The following is a 20,219-nucleotide window of genomic DNA, read 5'->3' as shown; positions in this document are numbered from 1 at the left end:
CTAGTCAGTAGCTATTCTTTTAGCACCATATTTTTTTCTTCTACTCTTGGAGGTTTTTCAAAATTGTTATAAACTGAAATGAAACAGTCCGCAGAGATACTTTAAATTTAACTATGTAAATAATTATAATTTAAATACTTTATTATTTGAGAATTTCATACAATGTATTTTAATCATACTCTTACCCCAACTCCTCCCAGATCTACTCTTCCTACTTTTCCATACTTCTTCTTCTTTCTTTTATTTATGATAACCCATTGACTCCAATTTGGGCCACCATATATTTCTTCATATGGGAATATCCATTTGAGCATGATTGACCTACCAGGAGCACCCTCTTAAAGAAATTTGACTCTCTCTCCATCAAAAGTCATCAACTATCCAAGGCTTCTCAGTTAGAGGTAGGGATTCATGAGCCCCTTCCAACTCCATGCTAGAAAGGGACCATTGATGGGGAAGGGGAAGAAGAGTTGTATTTAAGGTTCTGAACTGAATGAAAGAAAAGAATGATAGCACTTCACTTTTTTAAGAATCTTCTAGCTACCACAAATTAAGTTAGGTGCTTCATAAATGTTGTGTCATTTACTACAGCCACTTCCAATGATGCTGAAATGAAATATAGTGCATTTTGGAGGTGGGAGGGAATAGTGTCTCACTATATAGCTCAGGCTGACCTTGACTCCCAATCCACCTGCTTCTGCCTCTCAGAAACTGGAATTACAGATATGTGCCACAATACCCAGATTAGAACATAATTATTATTCAACACAACCTACATAATTCAGTTCCTTGAATTAATCTATTCATCCACCATTTTAAAAATGTATGCATTAACGTCTTAAATGCATATGTGAGCTGAGCATTATTATTTAAAAATTAACTGAACTTAGAATTTTCATCACATTTGTAGATGGGTAGGCACAAATCAAGTTACCTACTTGATTAATAATCTCTGGATCTGGGCACAGTATAGTGGAATTTTCAGCCCCAACTCCATCTTCTTCCCATTTCCTTCTTCCTCTGTCAATATGTATGGACACTCAAGCTCTGCTTCATCCCCAGACCACCTGAGGTATACACTGTATTTCTCCTATGTCCTTCCTGATGATGTGGACTTAATTAATTCCACCACAGCTTTGTCTCACTTGCTCCCTAAGACTCATGGTTGCAGATGCAGAAGTTGGGAATAATGATTTTCCCACCAGAATAGAATGGTCTGCTTTATTTCTCTACCAAAGGTGCCATACCAGAAATATAATAAAAGTAGTTATGGGAGACAGGCTTGAGCCTAGGGTGAAAGTCTTAATGACAGCCATATAGCAGGCCCGAGGCAATGGCCCAATGGCTGGAGCCACAAGGAATGCCTTGTGACATTTGCTCCCATTGGCAGATCATGAGACTGATGCCTAGAGATCCTCACTCCCTAATCACCATCCTTGAGATTCCAAATTGCAACACTTAGATAATGCAACAGTCAGGGTCATGTGGTTTCCAGAAATCCAGGCCCTGTATTCTGAAACCCATTATGCTAATGAGGCATCTGGCCCACTATACTGTGATAGGACGCTAAGCCTGTATGCTAATAAGGTATCCTACTCACTGTGCTATGATTGGACCGCTACCCCTATATAAGCTTGTGCCTTCCTGCAATAAACCAGACCTGTGTCACTGAACCTGGTCTCCTGTGTCTGAATGCGGCTCTGCTGACACAGTCTCCTCACCAGCCCTGGGGTCCGGGACCAGGCAGAAGCAGGGAAGAAGCAGCACAGGGTGAGCAGAAGAGCTGCCTCAGTGCCAGGCGAGCAGAAGAGCGGCCTCAGCCCAGGGCGAATGGAGGAGCAGCTATGGCACCCATGAGAACGAAGGAGAAGCACCCATGTGAATGGAGGAGTGGGTTGCAAGTAGTGTCATGGAAAGTCTGGGGAAGTATTGATGGAGAAGACTGCTGAAGCCAGAGCCACCATGGCACTTCACACATGAAAGCTGAGGTTAGGATATGGCAAAAGGAAGAGTCCAACTAAAGAAATTTTCAGAGGACTAAAGTTAGAACTTACATCTTTACACACATACACACACACACACACACACACACACACACACACAGGTGAAAAGACAAATATAACTGCAAAGAATTTTGGATGACCAGTGGAAAGCAAGACAGAAAATGAGGCTGGTTGTGATGGAAGATGAGGAAGAGGAGAAAGAAGAAGGAATTGCTTTAAATTTTAGCCTGAGCAGTTTGGCATTAAGACCTGATACTGAAGTAGAAGTCTTGTGATTCCAATAGTTCCAGAGCTTACTGGAGAAATCACAAACAGAAACCAAACACCCATTCCTCAAGAAAAGACTCAACACAAACCTTTTTCAGCAGCTACAAAAAGTCATGACCCAATTTAACCAAGCCCCTTCATTCACTCATTTAACAACAAAAATTTCACATCTTTTCTTCTGTGAAAAAGAAATGAGTTTTTCTCCTTGTTCAAAAACATCTTCAGAAAATCATTGAGTCATTCACTACTCCAGAGCTACTTTTGCAAAGCTTTGATATGTTAGGAGAATAATTACTTCAAAGAAGGGATGATTTCTTTAAAACTCTAGATGGGAACTTGATGTCAATTTTTCCACAGTGATTCTATTAATTGGTTTTTCTTAATGTTTAATGGTAGCAAAGTCATCTCATCAAAGAAAGCCTATGTCACTTATCAACTTCCTCCCTAGAGCCCAGAGAATACCTGATGGTGATTTCAATGAAACCAATCATTCACTGAACACTATCATGAATAATTTAGTAGAGCGATAGATCTATTACTTAATATAGTGCTAACCTTTTATAATGCCTATACCTGGGGAGAGGGCTAATATCTGTCACAGAAAACCTTTCGTCAGGCCTTGGGTTTTGGAGGTAACACTATGACTCATAGAATACCTAAACACATACAATTATAAACCACATTATGGGTAAACAGTTAACCTTTGTGTAGCATTTAAGAGTTTACAAAGTACTTTTTCAGACATTATCTCATCGGATTCTCAAATCAAACCTGTGAGAGAGATTTTATTTCATATGTGAGAACAAGACTCAGAGAGGTGAGGTACTGAAAGCTGCCACCGATAAAGTCTGGAATATGATGCTCTCCTCAAAGCCAGTGCTGTCTCCTGCACCGGGATCTCTGTGACATGATAAAACCTGAGGGCAACGGGATGTGAAAGCAGGCTATGGCCTCCCCGCAAAGGACAGCCATTGCCTGCTTCTGTGATTTTGTTGGGTACCTCTCTCTAATGACTAAGAATTCTCACAGTAGCCCCTGCTGACAGAGTATCACAATCCACCATTATACTTGAATCTCTCCCTTTTGCTTTAAAGATACTATCCTGCATTCAGTGCAAGCAATTAAGAGCAACATTAGATAAAACTAACCATTCTTTATAGAAAAAGTATATTCTGTACAATTTAGAATAGTATGCTAGGTCTAGTTTTCACCAACTACATAAGTCATTTTGCAACAATATTTCCATCTCAGCTTTCAGTGTTATTATTTAAATGTTTAGTCACAACTGATAACACTACAAGGACGTATAAAACATTATTTTAGACAAAGCTCTTGCAAAAGGCTTGTGATTTTAAAAGTATGAGAAAAGATGTGGCATGTAGTTGCACATATGAGGTAACTATTGGTGCCTGTACCTTCAGACTAATGAAAGAAAACAGCAGAGAGGAAGGCTTCCCAGAAAATTAAACATTTACACTAGTATAATGAGCCTGGAGTTTTCTCTACTTCTTTCACATCATCATATTAGTCAAGGATAACATGTCCAAATGACTGTTATTAACAGAACTCTTTAACGAATTGAAATTTTAATCTTTACAATTCATGCTCAAAAGATGTGGGTGGTCTGCTCATCAAAATCACATAATTTAGGATAACTTCCAGTCAACATCCCAAATTTAATGTATTAACACACCCAGCTATAACCACAGAATTTCAGTAATTTAGTCTGAGGATTCAAATTCATTGAGAAACAATCACAATGCCAGGTGTCAGATGTTATGCTTAAAGAGATTCCAGCCACATGATCAAGATGAGGCTCATAGGATGACTGAATATTCTGGGATGGCTGAGATGGCAGGATTTCCTAGGATATAGGATTTTCCATTGCTAACACCAGGACAGTCCTAGACAATCAGGTTGGCCGTTTAGATTCAGGTTGCGGAGGATCTTCAACTAGATCTAAGGAACAGGAGAACTAGCTACTAGGGGAAAAAAAGCAAAAGCTGTTATCACTAGAACCAAAGCTCAAGCTAGAAGGAAGCTCAACTAGAGGCTTTGATGTTGCATCACAAATGTATTCAAAGACTTTCATTGAACTTCAACTGAAGACAAGATGGCTCTAGGACAGGACAGGCTGGTTCCTCATGTGGTATCCAGAGCCATACAATACAGCATGGAGCAATGTGGGAATAAAATCTTCCAATTTTATATTTATTCAAATTCTTGTGCTGTCCTGTTAGCTCATCTGTCTGCTGTTCACCTGGGTTTCTTGTTGTTCGGACCAGGATGAACTGCTTTATAATCTAGCATGTTTGAACAGAGCAAAACTCCCACTTCAACACCAAAATAATGAGGTAAGGGTGTCACCAGAGCTATAGGATTTCCCTGCTTTGTGAGGGAAAGTCTTCTTGTGCTATTAAAAACATGATGTATATAGTAGTATTCAATTTGAGTTTCTGCTGTATTCAAATAACTTTCCTCTAGAAAGCAACCAAAGCCCCTTTCCATCCTTTTCACAGGCAGACAGTGTAGATTTCTGCATCTATTAGAGCTACTATTTAAGAAGGAAAAGGGGAAGAAAATCTTCCCTCTCAGCTTAGAAATTTCTATTTTTGTAAAAACAGATATTTCTGAATGTGACTTGCTACCAGAGTAGTGGTTGTATAATCAGGGGAACTAGATGAGTCCTAGAGAAAAGTGGAGCTGTTAATATCCACCTTTTTCTACCAGAAGCTTCCTACCTCAGAACCAAACACTAGTGATACTAAAAGCATGAACTAAACACTGGTGACACTCAGGGCATGGGGTTGTTTAACTGATGGAAATGACACTCCATTACAAATAGAGCCACAGTATGGTGGTGTGATCTAGAATATCCATTCATTCTATTCTAGTTCTTCAACCTCTAGAAGTCAACTATCCTCCCATGAAAATTAAGCACCAAAACTCATAACGTCCTGGGGTTTTGTAAGAAGTACCTAAGATAGAAAATGTAGAATGCCATGTCTAGTCGATGCTCAGCAAATGTTAAATCTTTTGTACTCCTTCTTTTATGACAAGATCTTGTGTGCAGGTGAACAAATAGGTCACCCTCAATTTTGGGAAAGTATTCATTATCACCATTTATTACCAGTCTTGTTCATAATATGGTGAGAACTAGCTCAGTTCATTTCCTTTGTCTTTTACATTTATTTTACCCTCCAAAATCTCAAATGCCTCTTAAAAATATCATCTATCAGAATATATATATATATATGTAAATATAGTCTGATATTTGCACTTAAAAAGTTCAAAAATGCAACTTGGGCAATCAATTCACCCACTTCCCTTTGTGTGCCTATTGACAATAAGCCTGCTTCTAAATAGGGACCATTTTATAAAGTAATGTGACCTTCTGTATTTGATTATCTTCTAAGTAAAATCTTGATTTCTAGGTAGTAGAAGGACAATTACTACACTTAAAGACCTGTAAGGCTGAATTTTATCTACATCAAAAATACAGTCACATAATGGAAGGAGACATAGAGTTCACCATTATTTTCAAATAGTTAAATGAAAATATCAGTTATTTCTGAAATAATGCATCAAATTCAACATAGCAAATAACTCTTTTTATATCCTGCCTATGTAAAGAAATTTCTGTAAAAAGAAAACTATCATAGGAATTCTTTTCCTCAACTTTGATCTGTATCACTAGAGAAAATTAAGAGCTATGTATTGTCCCAAGCATGTAATATGAATTAGATAAATTGGCTCAACTCTCAAAATAATTCTGTGCTAAAAGTACTATCATCATCCCCATTTTACAGGTGATTAAACTAAGACTTAAGAAATTGCTCAAGGTACCAGAGCTGGTAGCAATCAAGGTAGCAGCTTAATATGTATCTTTCTGATTTAAAGCCAGTCTTCAGCCATTAAGTTACATAAGAGAAGAAAGGAAATTGTTTTTCCTTTTATTAGTATGATAATTCAACTCAGACAAATTTTTCAAAACAACTCATTCTACATATTTGTATGTATGTATCTGTGTGCATGTGTGTGCAGGTGAGCTCAAAGGACAGGAGTTGGTATCAAGATGTCTTCCTCAATAGTTTCTCGATCTAATTTTTTCTTTTTTAAGACAATCTCACTGAAACTGGAGTTCACTATTTCAGTGAGATTGGCTACCTAGCAAGCCCCAGGGATCCACCCTATACTCCTAACATCATCAAATGATGCATCAGAATAGGAGACTTGATTGTACCTGCCAGTGGCTACAGACTGCATTTTCTGAATCTCTGGCTTGGATCATTGTTATTATTCTATGAAAATAGCATCTCTGCCATAGAAATTCTTTCTCCAAAATAACTTCTTACATTGGCTGTTAAGTAGTTTAAGCAAATGTCTTTTAATGTTCTCCTCATCATGGCTGGAGGAAAATATCTTTTAAAAGGCTCTGAATTTTATTCACTTCAAAAATGAAATCTCAAAAGGTTTGAGAAAATGTCCCAGTTTTTTCAACTCAACTTTCAAAGGGTTTTAATGGTTAATTTGATAACCGAGAGTATTCAGAAATATCCTTTAATGAGCTTAAAACTAGACTTTTTCTACAGGCTCGGATTTCAGATAATGATCTGAAACCGCCTCATCCTGCCTTCTTTGCACATTGATGTCATCACTTTCAGTCAAAGTTCAGGAATTCAGGTGAACAGATATTAATTTAAGACCATGTAGAGCTTTGTTCTCTGCATCAGTCACAATAATCCTCCTGTTTTAGCCCCTGACAGGGCCTCTAATCGTTGGGCCAGACCAGAATCTAGATAGAAATCACTCTGCATGGCCAAACAGACATTTTCCCTTTCCTCTTCCTATCTGTGGAGCTTAGGTCAAAAATCATGGGAAACACAGTAAGTCAAGAGAGAATGTCTCTTAGTGTAAATCAAATGAATAGGTTAAAAAATATGATGGCAGGACTGAAGTCCACAATTGACTTTTTCTATACTTTGGGGGCCATAAATAAATCAAAGTGGAGTCCTATATATCCAAGATAGAATATCAGACTTTTGACTGTGATAAAATCAGAAATAGTTGTCTTGCCGGGTTTTTCCTGCTCCACAGCTACCATTGCTATGTGGAACGCTGCTGGTCTCACAGGGCAGTAGCTCCTGCACTCATTAATTTCTCTGCATTCCCTTCAATAGCTCAATCCTTACTCCAAATGTACTACAGGCTGCTTTTCTGACCACTGAGACACAGGAAGTGTCACGCCATTTCCAAGGCCCTTACCTCACTTCTACAATCTTAATCCAGATAAACCTCTTTTGGCTGCTGCCTACCTGCTCAATATCTGGCTCCCCTGAAGTTTACCCTTTCAACCCTTCTATCTTGATTTTGTAAAAATCCCCTTCCCTTAGTTCCATCACACTTATATCTGAGGGTTGTGAAAGTCTCTCCTAGGGGCTGGGATGATGGCTTAGTGGATAGAGAGCTTGTTGTATGAGCATGAGGATGAAAGTTCAAATCCCCAGAACTCAAGTAAAAAGCTGGGTGAACTAATGAATGCTTGTAACCCCAGTGCTCCTATAACAATATGTGGAATCAATGTGGAGACAGCAGTATGTACCGAAGCTTGTGGGACTGCTAGCCTGTCATATGTAGAGGCAAACAACAAGACAGAGACACTGTGCAAACACGGCAGAAGGTGAGGATGGACACCTGACATCCTCTGGCCTGCTCTGCACATACACTATGGCAAGCATGTATCTCTCTCTCTCTCTCTCTCTCTCTCTCTCTAAGGTAGAAGGCAAGGACTGAGACCTGAGGTTTTCCTCTGACTTCTATACACGGTGTAAGCCTGCACTCATGGACACACACACACACACACACACACACACACACACACACACACACACACGGAAAAAAAGAAAAAAAGCTCTTCTGGACTGGAGAAGCTCTACACTCACATTTTACTGAGTCATTTCCTTCACAATCACTAAGAGGTCTTGTGTGCTCACATCTTCCAGCAAGACACTTTGAGAGCATTTACATATTTTCCAAAAGTTTCCCATTATTTATCTATAGAATAAAGTTCAATCCAGGGCACCTGGCATTCAAGGCTCTCTAAGACTTTATAAGTGATTTTCCCCCCAACCACTCAAGGTTGTATTGATCTACTCCTCACATTTTAGCATTTAGAGCTGCACTGAATATAATTCAGTTCTCAAACTGAATTATATTCTACCTTCCATTGTTACATAAAGACTTCATGTATGTTTCCTGCCTGTCCTACCTACCACTAAATGCTGAACTCTCAGAGTATAGATATGTGGCATCTGGGTCAGCACTGCATGGATCACAGACACCCAAAAATAATGATTCATTCATCAAGAATGATGTATGGATGGAGGAACATGATGCTACCTTGAGATATAAATAAAGGCAAGGTAAATGTGCAGTTTGGGGAGAAAGTGGTCTTCGTGTTTTTCCAGCCCACCTGATAAACCTGAGACATCATCATAAGCAGTCTTGAAGAAGGGCAAGATAAGGTCAGTCACTGTTCTGGTTACCTTCTTCAATCTGGCAAGGAACCAGGTGAGGCAAAGGTAACCTACTGGTTGCTTGCAAACAAACCAGTCTCCTTCCGTTTCTCCTTTTTCCTCCTGCTTCAAAAAGTGGTATTCTACAGAGACAACTCATGGAAGAGGGCAGAGAAGGTGAAGGGGGAATAAGGAGAGAGGACCAGCCATTCATCACAGGCACAGCTGGAGGATGGCATTCTTCCTGTGCCGGAAGGCAGGGAAAACATCACTTTATTCCAGGCGACTGAGCAAACCTGAGCAAGGAATTAAAGTTCCAGGGGCAAGAGGGACCGATTAGTAGAAAACCACTTAACTGCTGAAGAGGGTCAGCCACACAAAAAGCCTAAGGGACAGAAGCCCACATCTCTGGGTCAGTCTGACCATATGCATAAAAGAGCTGGAAAATGAGCCATGAGTAAATACAGAGGAATGTGTTCTCTGTCTCATCAGTGAAAACCCAGATGCTCATTGCGATGCTTATTACACAGGTTTTGAGATGGTAACACTTCTACTCTCTTGAAACAGTATTTGAAATGTGAGAGTATGAACCAGAAATACTATTTACCTAACTCCATGGGGTAAATGGTTTGGTTTTCCAAAGTCCTTGAAACTAAGATTGATGTAGGATGAATGGGCTTTAGGAGAAACAGAATGAGAACATTTGAGCCCAAGGTTGAGAGTCCACTCAAGTCCTCCAGGGTCATGAGGAGAGGACAAGTCGGCCAGATCAGAGACATGAGGGAAGACCCAGCCTCAGAAAATCTCCTGGAGCAAGTCTCTCCTAAACAGCTTTTCTACCTCTGATAAGACTGTGTTCTAACTAGACAGAAAACCCTGTCCAGCATGAGTCATTGACTCAATATTTGGAAGTTTCTGTAAGGAACATGTCTTGTCCTTGAAGAGGAAATTATTTTACAGGCAAGATTTTAGTATTAATAAAAGCTTAGGTAGCCAAGAGCATATTTTAATTTGTGTTTTCAGCATTATAGAAGTTTTACTAATGCTGGAGTGTTTCACATACAAATTGCTGCAATGTGTTTGGCTTAATAAGACTGGGAAATGGAAATAGTTACTAGTGATAAGCCCAGATGGCAATATAATACTAGGCTGAATTAATATGGTAGTCTAAACAATATCAGATGTTTTAAATGCTGAAAAGTAACAATAAAATAATATTTTATTAATTATAATTTAGAATATGGCTTTCATTAATGGGACAGAGAAAGGATTTGAGGACTTCAAGATAAAATTCAGTTTTTGTTGCTTATGAAAATTTAATTTTACATAGCCCATTTTATAGTTCTAATTTTCATTCACCCATCACATCTGAGCATGAAATTGTGCAATATAGGCAACTGACAAGGACAGCAGAGAGTCACAGATGTGTGCATTGGAAGAGAGTGAGGCAGAGCAATGCTCTTCCTTTGGGGACAGAGCTTCTGGGATGTCCCCGCTTGCCCTTCCTTTTATGCTGATTCTCAGCTCTGTATATCCAGAAACATGATTTTGTTAGACACCTGGGGACTGGCTTACTCTAAGTGATGCTCACAAAACTTCGCTATCATTTGTTTGAGACTTGATTCTAGAAATAACAGAAAGCACTTCTCCATTATACACCTTGACTCACCCATCCTAGGCCTTCAGATTTAATCCCTTCTGCTGGTCCTCTCTCCTAACACACTGATATGGTATTTACCTTCTACAGCTCACCACCCCCTTTTAAAGTTATATACCTCCCATCTTCTGTTAGTATCTTCTTTTCTGCCAGTTTTAAGTCCAGAGACAGGTTATATCTAGAGTCACACTTTCTCCTGTTTGGTAATTCTGGAATTTAAGATATTCTTCGGGGATATAAGCACTCTTCCCACCAGGGTGCTTCATGGTGAAAACCAGGTCACTCTTGAAATGCATTTCACTTTTAGCATTGTGGGTGTGATTTCTACCCCCATGCAGGCACCTAATGCAGGAGTCTTCACACATTTTATAAAGGATTATTGTATTTCCACAAAGATTTCTGGCATAAGAAATATTGCTCAGAGTCAGTAAAGACCTCAGTAATAGAGCTGGGAGACATGGCGTTGACAGCTAGTATCTTACAGTTTCACTAAGTAGGACTCTTCCCTACAGGATGCCTATATAATAGGATTTGTGGCCCTAATCAAACTTAAACTTTATGTCTATTATAAGTAGATACTTCCCCAAATTGCTCAGCTAATGGACTATACTGCACAAAGTGTAGCTGAATTGGTATCCTGGAAAATAAGATTGATAACCGATTAAATAAAATTTGTAGAGACAGTAATTCCACCAGCACAGAACTTACTTGATAAACATAGAAATTATTTTTGCTGGAATATTAGACTTTGAAGAGTGGGAGTCAAAAGTGAGGCATGTAACTAAAATCATAGAAATCATAAATAAACAAAGGTGTTTGCCTCATAGGTTAGATAAACCCATTATTCTTAGCATGGGGTGTTGCAGAGCAAGCAGTGGTAATCTGTCAAGAATTTGGACTTATGAAAATTGCCCTGTCCTGTCTTTAAGTCAGTGGCCAAGGAGACTCTTCCCACAATTGAATGGGGACAGGGGGACCTACAAACAGCCAGCACAGACCAACTGGCTGGGTATGTACACAGTATGGAGTAAGCAAAGCAATCCCCTTAACTATCCCTGCCTCCCACATTTTCAGAGGCGTTCAAATTGAAAACAGCAACACTGCTATATGCATTTTTATACAACCCAACAATACCCGGCTGAAGGCCATACACAGAGAAAAATACTAGAATTCTTATTGAATTGAATTATATGGTGGCATATACCAGGCTTTAAAAGTGGTAAAAGACTGAAATGCTTAGTCTAGTCACAAACATTGTATTTAAGAGGCAGAAGCTTGGAAAACATGGTTGATAGAGTGCCAGTTTGGCTAATGGACAGTTTGAGTATCTGACAGCTGCATTAGAAGCAGAAATCGGTAAACAACTTGCCATAGTGTGGTAAAAGATTCATTAAAGCTGCCCTAAGTCCCAAACAGGGATGGATCATATCAGAAAAGAGAAAAGCAATAAAAAGAAGCAGATCGACTTTTAATGCTGTAATATACAGCAGAAACAGAAGCTCTGCATTTCTAGTCCATGTTCAGACCCACCTTGAGAGCCCAGTAAACAGAATCAGGGATCTGAGGAAGGTAGATTGTTATGATTGTCAATGGTGAATACCTCACTGAAAGAGGTGAGCCTTTGAGTTCAGGAAAACAGAGTCCACAGGTTGGGATGATACAGAAAGCTTCTGAACCATCCTGCCAGCAGCTTTAGTGCCTGCTGTGGAAGTGGCCTCTGTGTCTCTCTTCTGTTCTTCCTGCCTCCACCAGCGACAACACTAAGACATATCAGAGTGCTGCTTGAGAAGTCTCTAAGCAGCATTGGTCAGCTCAAGGATCTGGTGGCTGACTGAAGGACCCTTCGCTTCATGCCTGTCCATCATGTCCATTCCAACCTGTTCGGCGTCAGCACAGTTGGTCTGGTGAGGTTCTACAAACAAAATACCTCCCATAAACAGAGCCTGCTCAGATGGTGCACAGGAGCCATGTTGGTTACATCTTACTTCTTGGGAATTCACAGAATGCTGGTGATAGAAAGGTCTATAGTGGCAAACAATTTATCCAAACAAAGGTCTTGAGGAAGAAACCAAAGCCCAGAGAGGTGAGGCGATCCCTAAGGACACACAGAGGTTAGAGGGGGAACCAGGCAGAAGCTCCGTCTGCACTTCCTGCCCACTGCTCTCACTGTAGCCCGTGCACTGTGTGATAGCCTTTTTCTCTGCATTGTTTTCTCTTCCCATGCTATTTTCTTAAATCCAGATCTTTAATGGCGCGTATGCATACACACATATCTGTGTTTGTTCATCTATGTTGAACAGGGCAATGTGCTGAAATAAGATCTGAGAAAGGTCTTAGATGTGCCCTGGTGTCACACTGGCCTTCTGGTGTTGGGCCAGACAAATTCCAGGGCAATTGGCAAGTAATCCTCCTCCAAGCAGTGTGACCCATGTTTCAACAGAGGTCTTCCTCCTTTGGATCTAAACTGTATTAGCTTAGACCTTTCATTCTTCATGTTCACTGATGAACTTCCCCCAATAGCAGTGATTTGCAGAGCATGTTCCAGCCCATGATTCTAACTCATTTTCGGTCTTTAAAATTGGACAATTTTGCGCATGTATAGAATGTGTTTTGATAAGATTCCCACCACATATTACTCTCTCCTCCCCTCCTTCTCCTGTTGAACTCCTTCTTCCTTCCAGCTAGTCCTCCTACTCTCACGTATTTATTTTTTCTCTTTCTATGTGTGATCATTGAGTTCACTTAGGGTTGCGTGCCTGAGCTGGCTGAATGAGAAAAGTCACCTTAGGAAAATGACTCTTCCTCTTCCAGCAACCAAACAACTGCCAATAGCTCCTCCAGCAGAAGGAATGGGGCTCATGACCACCCCTATCATCCACAATGCAATGTTGATGGGCCCAATCTTGTGCAGGTTTTGTGCAGGTAGCAACAGTTGCTAAGGGATCATGATTGCAGTGGCCATGTCATGTCAGAAAGGCTGTGCTTCACAGCACTGCTCCCCATCCCCTGGTTCTTACATTCTTTCTGTCTCCTCTTTTACAATGTTCCCTAGGCTTTGGAGAGGATAATATAGATGTCCCATTTAAGGATAAGCACATAGAGCTGGAGAGATGGCTCAGCAGTTAAGAGAACTGACTGCTCTTACAGGGAACTGGGTTCAATTCCCAGCACCCACAAGGTGGCTAACAACCATCAGTAACTCCAGTTCCACTTCCAGTTCCGGTTCCTTCTTCTGACTTCCACGGGCACTGCGCAACATGGGTGCACTCACACATGCACACACACTCACAAACACACACTCACACACACACACTCACACACTCACACACACACTCACAAACACACACTTACACACTCACACACACACACACACACACACACACACACACACGCACACACACACGTATGTACGTAGGTAATACACTCACACAGAAAATAAAAATAATAAATAAAATATTTTTAAAAGGATGCATACACAGCAATCATGTACTCTGAGTGCTTCGACCAGTTATAAATTTCTGCCTTAACTGCTGCCCATTGCAAAAAAGAAACGTCTCTGGCAAAGGCAAACAGAGCTATTAGTCTATGGGTATAAACATAAACATTTAGAGGTCATTTTATCAATATATCCATTATGAAAATAACTATATTAGGATCTCCCTTCCTCCAGGGCCACGGGCGTTTGATGAGGTTTATAGCACCAGGCATGAATTCCCTCAATTCCAGTCAGAAAGTAGTTGGTTACTTCTATAACAATCAGGCTACTATTGTACCAATGGGAGTATCTTGCCTGGCAGGTTGGTATTGTAGCATGCAAGTTCTGAAACTTGTCCAAAGGGAAGACCACTGATGACTTTTCTCCACCAATAGCTTGCATAGCACCTTCTAATAATATGAACACTAGCCATCATGAAGGAAATATCCAATCCAGTTTCAGCTTGATTTGTGCTCTACAACCAGGTATGTGTTGTCTTCATCAACAGAGACTTATCAACTAGTTCTGGTGGGAAACTAAGAGCAATGATAACAGCCTGGGTTATTTGGTGGTTCTCTAGGGCCTTCCTAACCAATGACACATGGCACTGGGGTTTCATTAAATGACTTTTGATGTCTAGAAACAGCATTTTCTACTCATTCAAAGGACCTTCATTCATTTTTTTTTTAGGAACATGTAGTTTCAGTTATGGATTAGCCACTGGAATGAATGTGACAGTCTCTGTTCTTGACCATATGTGCTAGTCAAATCTCTTCTAAAATACTACTAACAATAAAACCCATCCACACAAGCCCGGCGGGGGTGGGAGCAGTGCACATTAAAACACTGTTAACCACTTCAAACCGGCCAGAAGACATGCTGGTTTTTAAAAGCACCCTCTTCCAAGGAATTTATTGCAAGTTAAGCTCCCTTAGTGGCTTAACTTTCTGTCTGCACCCTAACTCCTTTTTACTCTTCTTCTCCTCACAATTCCATTTAGGATATCTGGTGAGATTCTCTGTTCTTTTCATACATAGAACTCTCTCTCAACTCTGAGTGGTTTTGCTCTTTAAGGCGCATTTCACATTACAGCAAGACATTCATGGTTGTCACAAATAAGAGGTGTTGGTTACTGGCATCTAGGAGGTAGAGGCTGGGAAAACTGATAAACACCCAAATGTACCAAACAGACTCCTACAACAATGGATTACCTGGGCCAAAATGCCATGGTGATGAGACTAGGAGCTGGAAATCGATCAATAGCAATTTGGCTGTTGCCAGCTCTATTCCCAATTGCCTTTCTAGGCTTATCCAAATACATTTACTCTTCTCAGAAAGTGTCTATGGTTTTAAATCACGTTTTTATGTCAGTTGTACTAACAAAATCCAGATTAGCCTCATCTTTCCCTGTAGTTTTCCATGTTTCCTCCTTTGACGTCTCCATCTATACTGTCATACACCTATTACATACTACAGTCCTATCATTCACCTACCTGCTTAATTAGTAGCATAGACCATTCCCTTTTAGTGCCCCTGGCATAGAAATGATATTTAATAATGCTTGTGTAATTTAATTGAATGTTCCTAGACAACTCTCATGGTCTTAGTATGAAGCCTGGCATCATAATAGAGATTGCATTGGCAGCTGAAAGTAATAATAATTCCTGTTAGACAGGAAGTCACCCATTGCCATGAGGATGAGCACATAATGGTATAAGTTATGGCCTCCATTGGAGAGACCACATACTAGCTCTCTTAGTGAAAAGATCCAAAGATGGCTGAGCACAGCTCCCAGAGGCTCCCATTGTCCACAGAGAATATCAACCAGCTGAAATTGTTGCCATCCAATTTTCAGGGATGGCATCACAGCTTGCAATTTGCATCGCAATCAGGACTATTTTAAAAGAAGAGGTGTAACAGCCTATCTAAATATTACTAAAGCACACATAAATGCCCATTTTTCTTGACTGAGTAATGATAAGTGGTCTAATTATTTTAGAATTAGCAGTAATTTTCTAAAGCTTTGTGAGCAGTTCATGAAGTAATGGAATTTCAAATGATAACTTCTGAATAAACAGTTAGTGAAAAAGAGGAAAAAAAACTGATGCCCACATATAAGGGAAAAGGATGTACAAAAAAAATTTATTAAGACGTTTCTAATCAACCATTGTAGTCTCATTTCTCAGATACTGTTCCATCAGGCGTCCAACCATGGCATCCATAAGCACGATGGAAGTGGGCAATGCCTTTAAATATATATTTTAAAAGGTCAATGACAGTCAGATTTTGATGCTTTTCAAAATATATTATTTCAGTATTTTGTTTAAAGATAAAATGAAAGCAAATCAAAAGCAATAGAAAGGAAAAGAAAATTGTGAAAGAAACCATATGGATTTTATACAAATTTATCCCTACCAAAGTTCATCTAAACTGATTATACTTTTTCCTGCCTTTACTTCAAATGACTCCCCTTGGGCAAATCCGATTGACTATCTACCCAAAAGTCACTTCTTTGTTGGTGGGTTGTTCAGGAAGTAGTATTAATTTGCTTCAGGGTTCATTGGTAAACTCAGAAGTTGCAAGTGAACAGTAGTTTAATTAGTCTAACACAGCATAGTTATCCCTCCACAAACAAGCAGGTGTGGATTTCCGCCTCCATACCCCAGCATAGATGTCAACATTTGTGTATGCTCAACTCCATTTTCTAAAGTGGCAGCATTTGCAAAAAACTTGTGTAGCCCTCTATGCACTTTATATACACAAATACATAAAATAATGTAGATGATATATAAATGTTTGTACTATTATGTTGTGTAGGTAATAATCCCCCAAAGTCTGTATATATTTAGTACAGATGCAATTTTAAAAAGTATTTTCAAACCACAGTTGATTGAATCCATAGATATGGAACTCACAAATATAGAGGCTCATCTGTATTCTCAACTGAAAATACCCCCCTTTCCATAGAGTCTTTGTAGTTATTTTTCATCCTACATATTTTATTCTCCTGATAAATCTGCATTACACAGATATACTGCCCTCTGAAGGACACCAGACCACTGCAACATCTAAGATACTGTTTTGTCCCTCTGATAGAGTAAATGGAACCCTGAAAATGTCCACATCTTAATCTCTGGGACCTGGGAACATGGCAAGCTAAAACAGATAAAAATGAATAAAGGTTACAAGTAAAAAGGTTCATCTGTTAAACAGATGAATTAGAGATGTGAAGATTGTCCTGGATGTAACCACACAGTCCTATGGGATAGATGGAGACAGACGAGTCAGAAACACAGAGTGTCGTGATGAAAAAGATTATGTTGGTCGTTGTTGGCACCAACAATGGAAGGCAGGAGTAAGGAATGCAAGCAGCTTAAAGAAGCTAGAACAGATGAGGGTGGAGATTTAGAGAGGAACCTATATAATTACTTCTGAATTACATCCCAGTACAACCCATTTTGGACTTCTAACATTCAAAACTATAAGATAATAAATTTGTGTTCAAAGTCAATAAATTTTTAGGTAGCCTACAATAGCACCATAGAAAATGAATATGCTCCCACCCCTCAGAATCATTTTTATCACCATTGTAATGATTGTGCCACTGTAGAGAACATATGATCCAACCCAATCATTATAACTCCATTTTTTCAAAGTGCCGATTTAGAAATGGGCATGTGATAGAATTCTGACCTGGGAGACGTAATGTCTTCGGGAAGCTTCTGGAATTGATATTTGCTCTTAAATACAGAAGATGAGATCCATAAAGAGAAGATTCTCTTTTCTATAGATGGTGTCCATCTGCATGTGATCCCTAGACATATGTCTAGGATATCATGACAGAAAATAGATAAAGAAAAAGCCCCTGTGCTCAGGACAGCAGCAGGATTAAAGCAAAGCTTTGCTGTCCTCACTGGGCACTGAGACATAGGCAGAGGAACCAGAACTTCCATACCTCCAGACTTCTAGGAGTAGAGGAAGAAAGACACAGCTCTGATTTCACCAAAGGAGGACTGGGTCATCTATGATGTCATCAAAATCAGTCTTTCTTCCTTCTGCTAGAAATGATTTCATTTTATAAACAAAACACTAGGTAGTCCCCATATTAGCCAAACTGTAACAATGTGAACAGAGGTATTTAAAGTAGAAGATAGTTCCAATCTGAGAGACTCTAAGAATGGGATTCTAATTAAAGACAGTTTGGCTAGAGGCTGGAAGAATGACTCAGTGGTTAAGAGCACTCTTGCACAGGACCTGTGTTGGGTTCCCAGTACCCACTTGGCTGCTAACAACTAATTCTTAACTCCATTTCAAGGGATCTGGCATCATCTTCTGGGCCTCCGTGAGCACTGCATGCATGTGGCGTACTTACACGCAAGCAAAACATTCAGACACATAAAACAAAAACAAATTTTTAAAAAGACGGTTGCCTGATAATTGAAAATCCGAGCATAGCATTAGAGGTCTTTCCTGAGCTAGCTTTGAAAACCAATGGAACCAGCCTATTCCCTCTTCCTGACCCCACGTGCCCAACTTATCATTTGAATCCATTTACCTTCTTCACCTCTGTGCTCCTGAACAGGATGGTTCCCTGAGAGATTTTACCTGAATCATATCTTCACATTCATTATGATTCTGGTTTCAAGAAGCCAATCCTGACATTCTCCCTACCCAGGGAGCATTAAACGTTAGTAACCTTAATTTGCCTGTGTTCCCACAGAGCCTTAGACATCCTCATCTTGACACATGAACATTTTGATTCTTTTAGAGTTGCCATGACAGTTTGAGCCAACGTCTATCTCTCCCCCTACCACCTGTCCTTTAAGCTTAAAATTTCTTAAGTTAAAGGCCACAGCAGGGCTGTGCCTAGCTGTGAAGAGAAGAAAAAGAGTAGGAGAAGGGAAGGAGGAGGATGAATGTGCATTTCTGTTAGGATCTTGGATGAGACGTCAGGAGTAAAGATACCACGTGTGGAGTCATGAGCACACAGACAGCTGAAGATGAAAACTTGGACAGGACTACCGAGAATGCTCCTTTAGTACCATTCACCATTAGGGATGAACGGAAGAAAAGGTGCTGAGAATGAATCAGGTAAAGGAATTCAGTTTGCGGCTGAAGGAGACAGGGTCTATAAGAAGACAGTTTCAACAGTGAGAAAGGATACAGAGAGGCCAGAAGGAAGAGGGCTGGGAAAAGAGCTTGGATTTGGCCTCTGAGAGATCACCTCCAAGAAAGTGACTTCAGAAGGAGCAGAGAAGAGGGAAAATGGTGGAGGCTTACAGAGACAGTAAACAGAGTTCATGATAAGCACATCACACCTCTTCGAGTTCCCCCAAGTGGAAGAGAACAGAATTCAAGACTCCTTTCCTTCTTTTTCTGTATAGAGGCTGAAACTCTTGCAAGCACTTTTATTTAGTAAAAGAAATATGAATGCCTTTACAAAAGTCTATTCAGAAATGAGACATTCAAGTATTTTTATCTAGTAGAATGTCAAATACAGCTTCTTTTTGAAATAGATGGAGACTATTACAGAGTTCCACAACTGGTTACACACAGGGAATAAGTGTCTATCAGATGCCCAGCCCTAAGTGACACATCTACAATGGAACCTTTACATGTAAGGCTCACAGAACATAATGGAACAGGGGTCGAGAGACTAGTGATGCATCTCTCAACTCTCACCAGCAAAGCTTCCTCATGCAACAGAGGGCAATTAACACAGAAGGCCACAGCTGGCCAAGGTATAGAGAATAAGAGACTGCAGAGTGGGTGTCCCTGGATAGAATACCTATATTAAAACCCACCCATGGCTCAGGGAACATTGTGAAACAGGGGCCAGAAAGATTGTAAGAGCCAGGGGTGGTGAATGACCACACAGAAACTGAGTTTTCCAGGCTTCTGGGAACTTACTCATATGAACTTACAGCAATGGTGACAGCATGCACAAGACCCATACAAAGTCAAGCCAACAAAACCTCAGCACAGAACTGGGGAAATGGGTAAGAAGTCCCAATCTTAGCCAAGGAACTATTGGCAGCTGATCATTGCTGGATGACGCCAAGTAGGTCTTCTTTAAGGGAGTGATGCTAGATAGGCTGACCAGGCTACAGTGGATGAACTCACACTGAGGCAACACAACCTTGACTCAGTAGGCCTTAACATATATGACAGAATGCATGAAATCCAGTTGGAGCATTATGTAGGGGTGCAGATAGGGGGAGGAGGTCTAAATATGATTAAGATGTAGTATATGAATCAATGCACAAAAATTTAATAAAAATATGTACTGAATAAAAATTTAC

The 20,219-nt window shown here is 40.0% G+C and overlaps 1 protein-coding gene across 1 annotated transcript in view; it reads right to left on the bottom strand.

Annotated features, from left to right (window-relative positions):
- Nucleotides 1–20,219, bottom strand: part of Grm8 (glutamate metabotropic receptor 8) — a 905,007-nt gene that overhangs the window by 697,214 nt on the left and 187,574 nt on the right. The window lies entirely within an intron of this gene.

Source organism: Nannospalax galili, unplaced genomic scaffold (assembly GCF_000622305.1).
Source record: "Nannospalax galili isolate Female #2095 unplaced genomic scaffold, S.galili_v1.0 scaffold660, whole genome shotgun sequence".
Taxonomy (NCBI): domain Eukaryota; kingdom Metazoa; phylum Chordata; class Mammalia; order Rodentia; family Spalacidae; genus Nannospalax; species Nannospalax galili.
The sequence above is the reverse complement of the archived record's forward strand: the minus strand, read 5'-3'. Positions and strand labels throughout refer to the sequence as shown.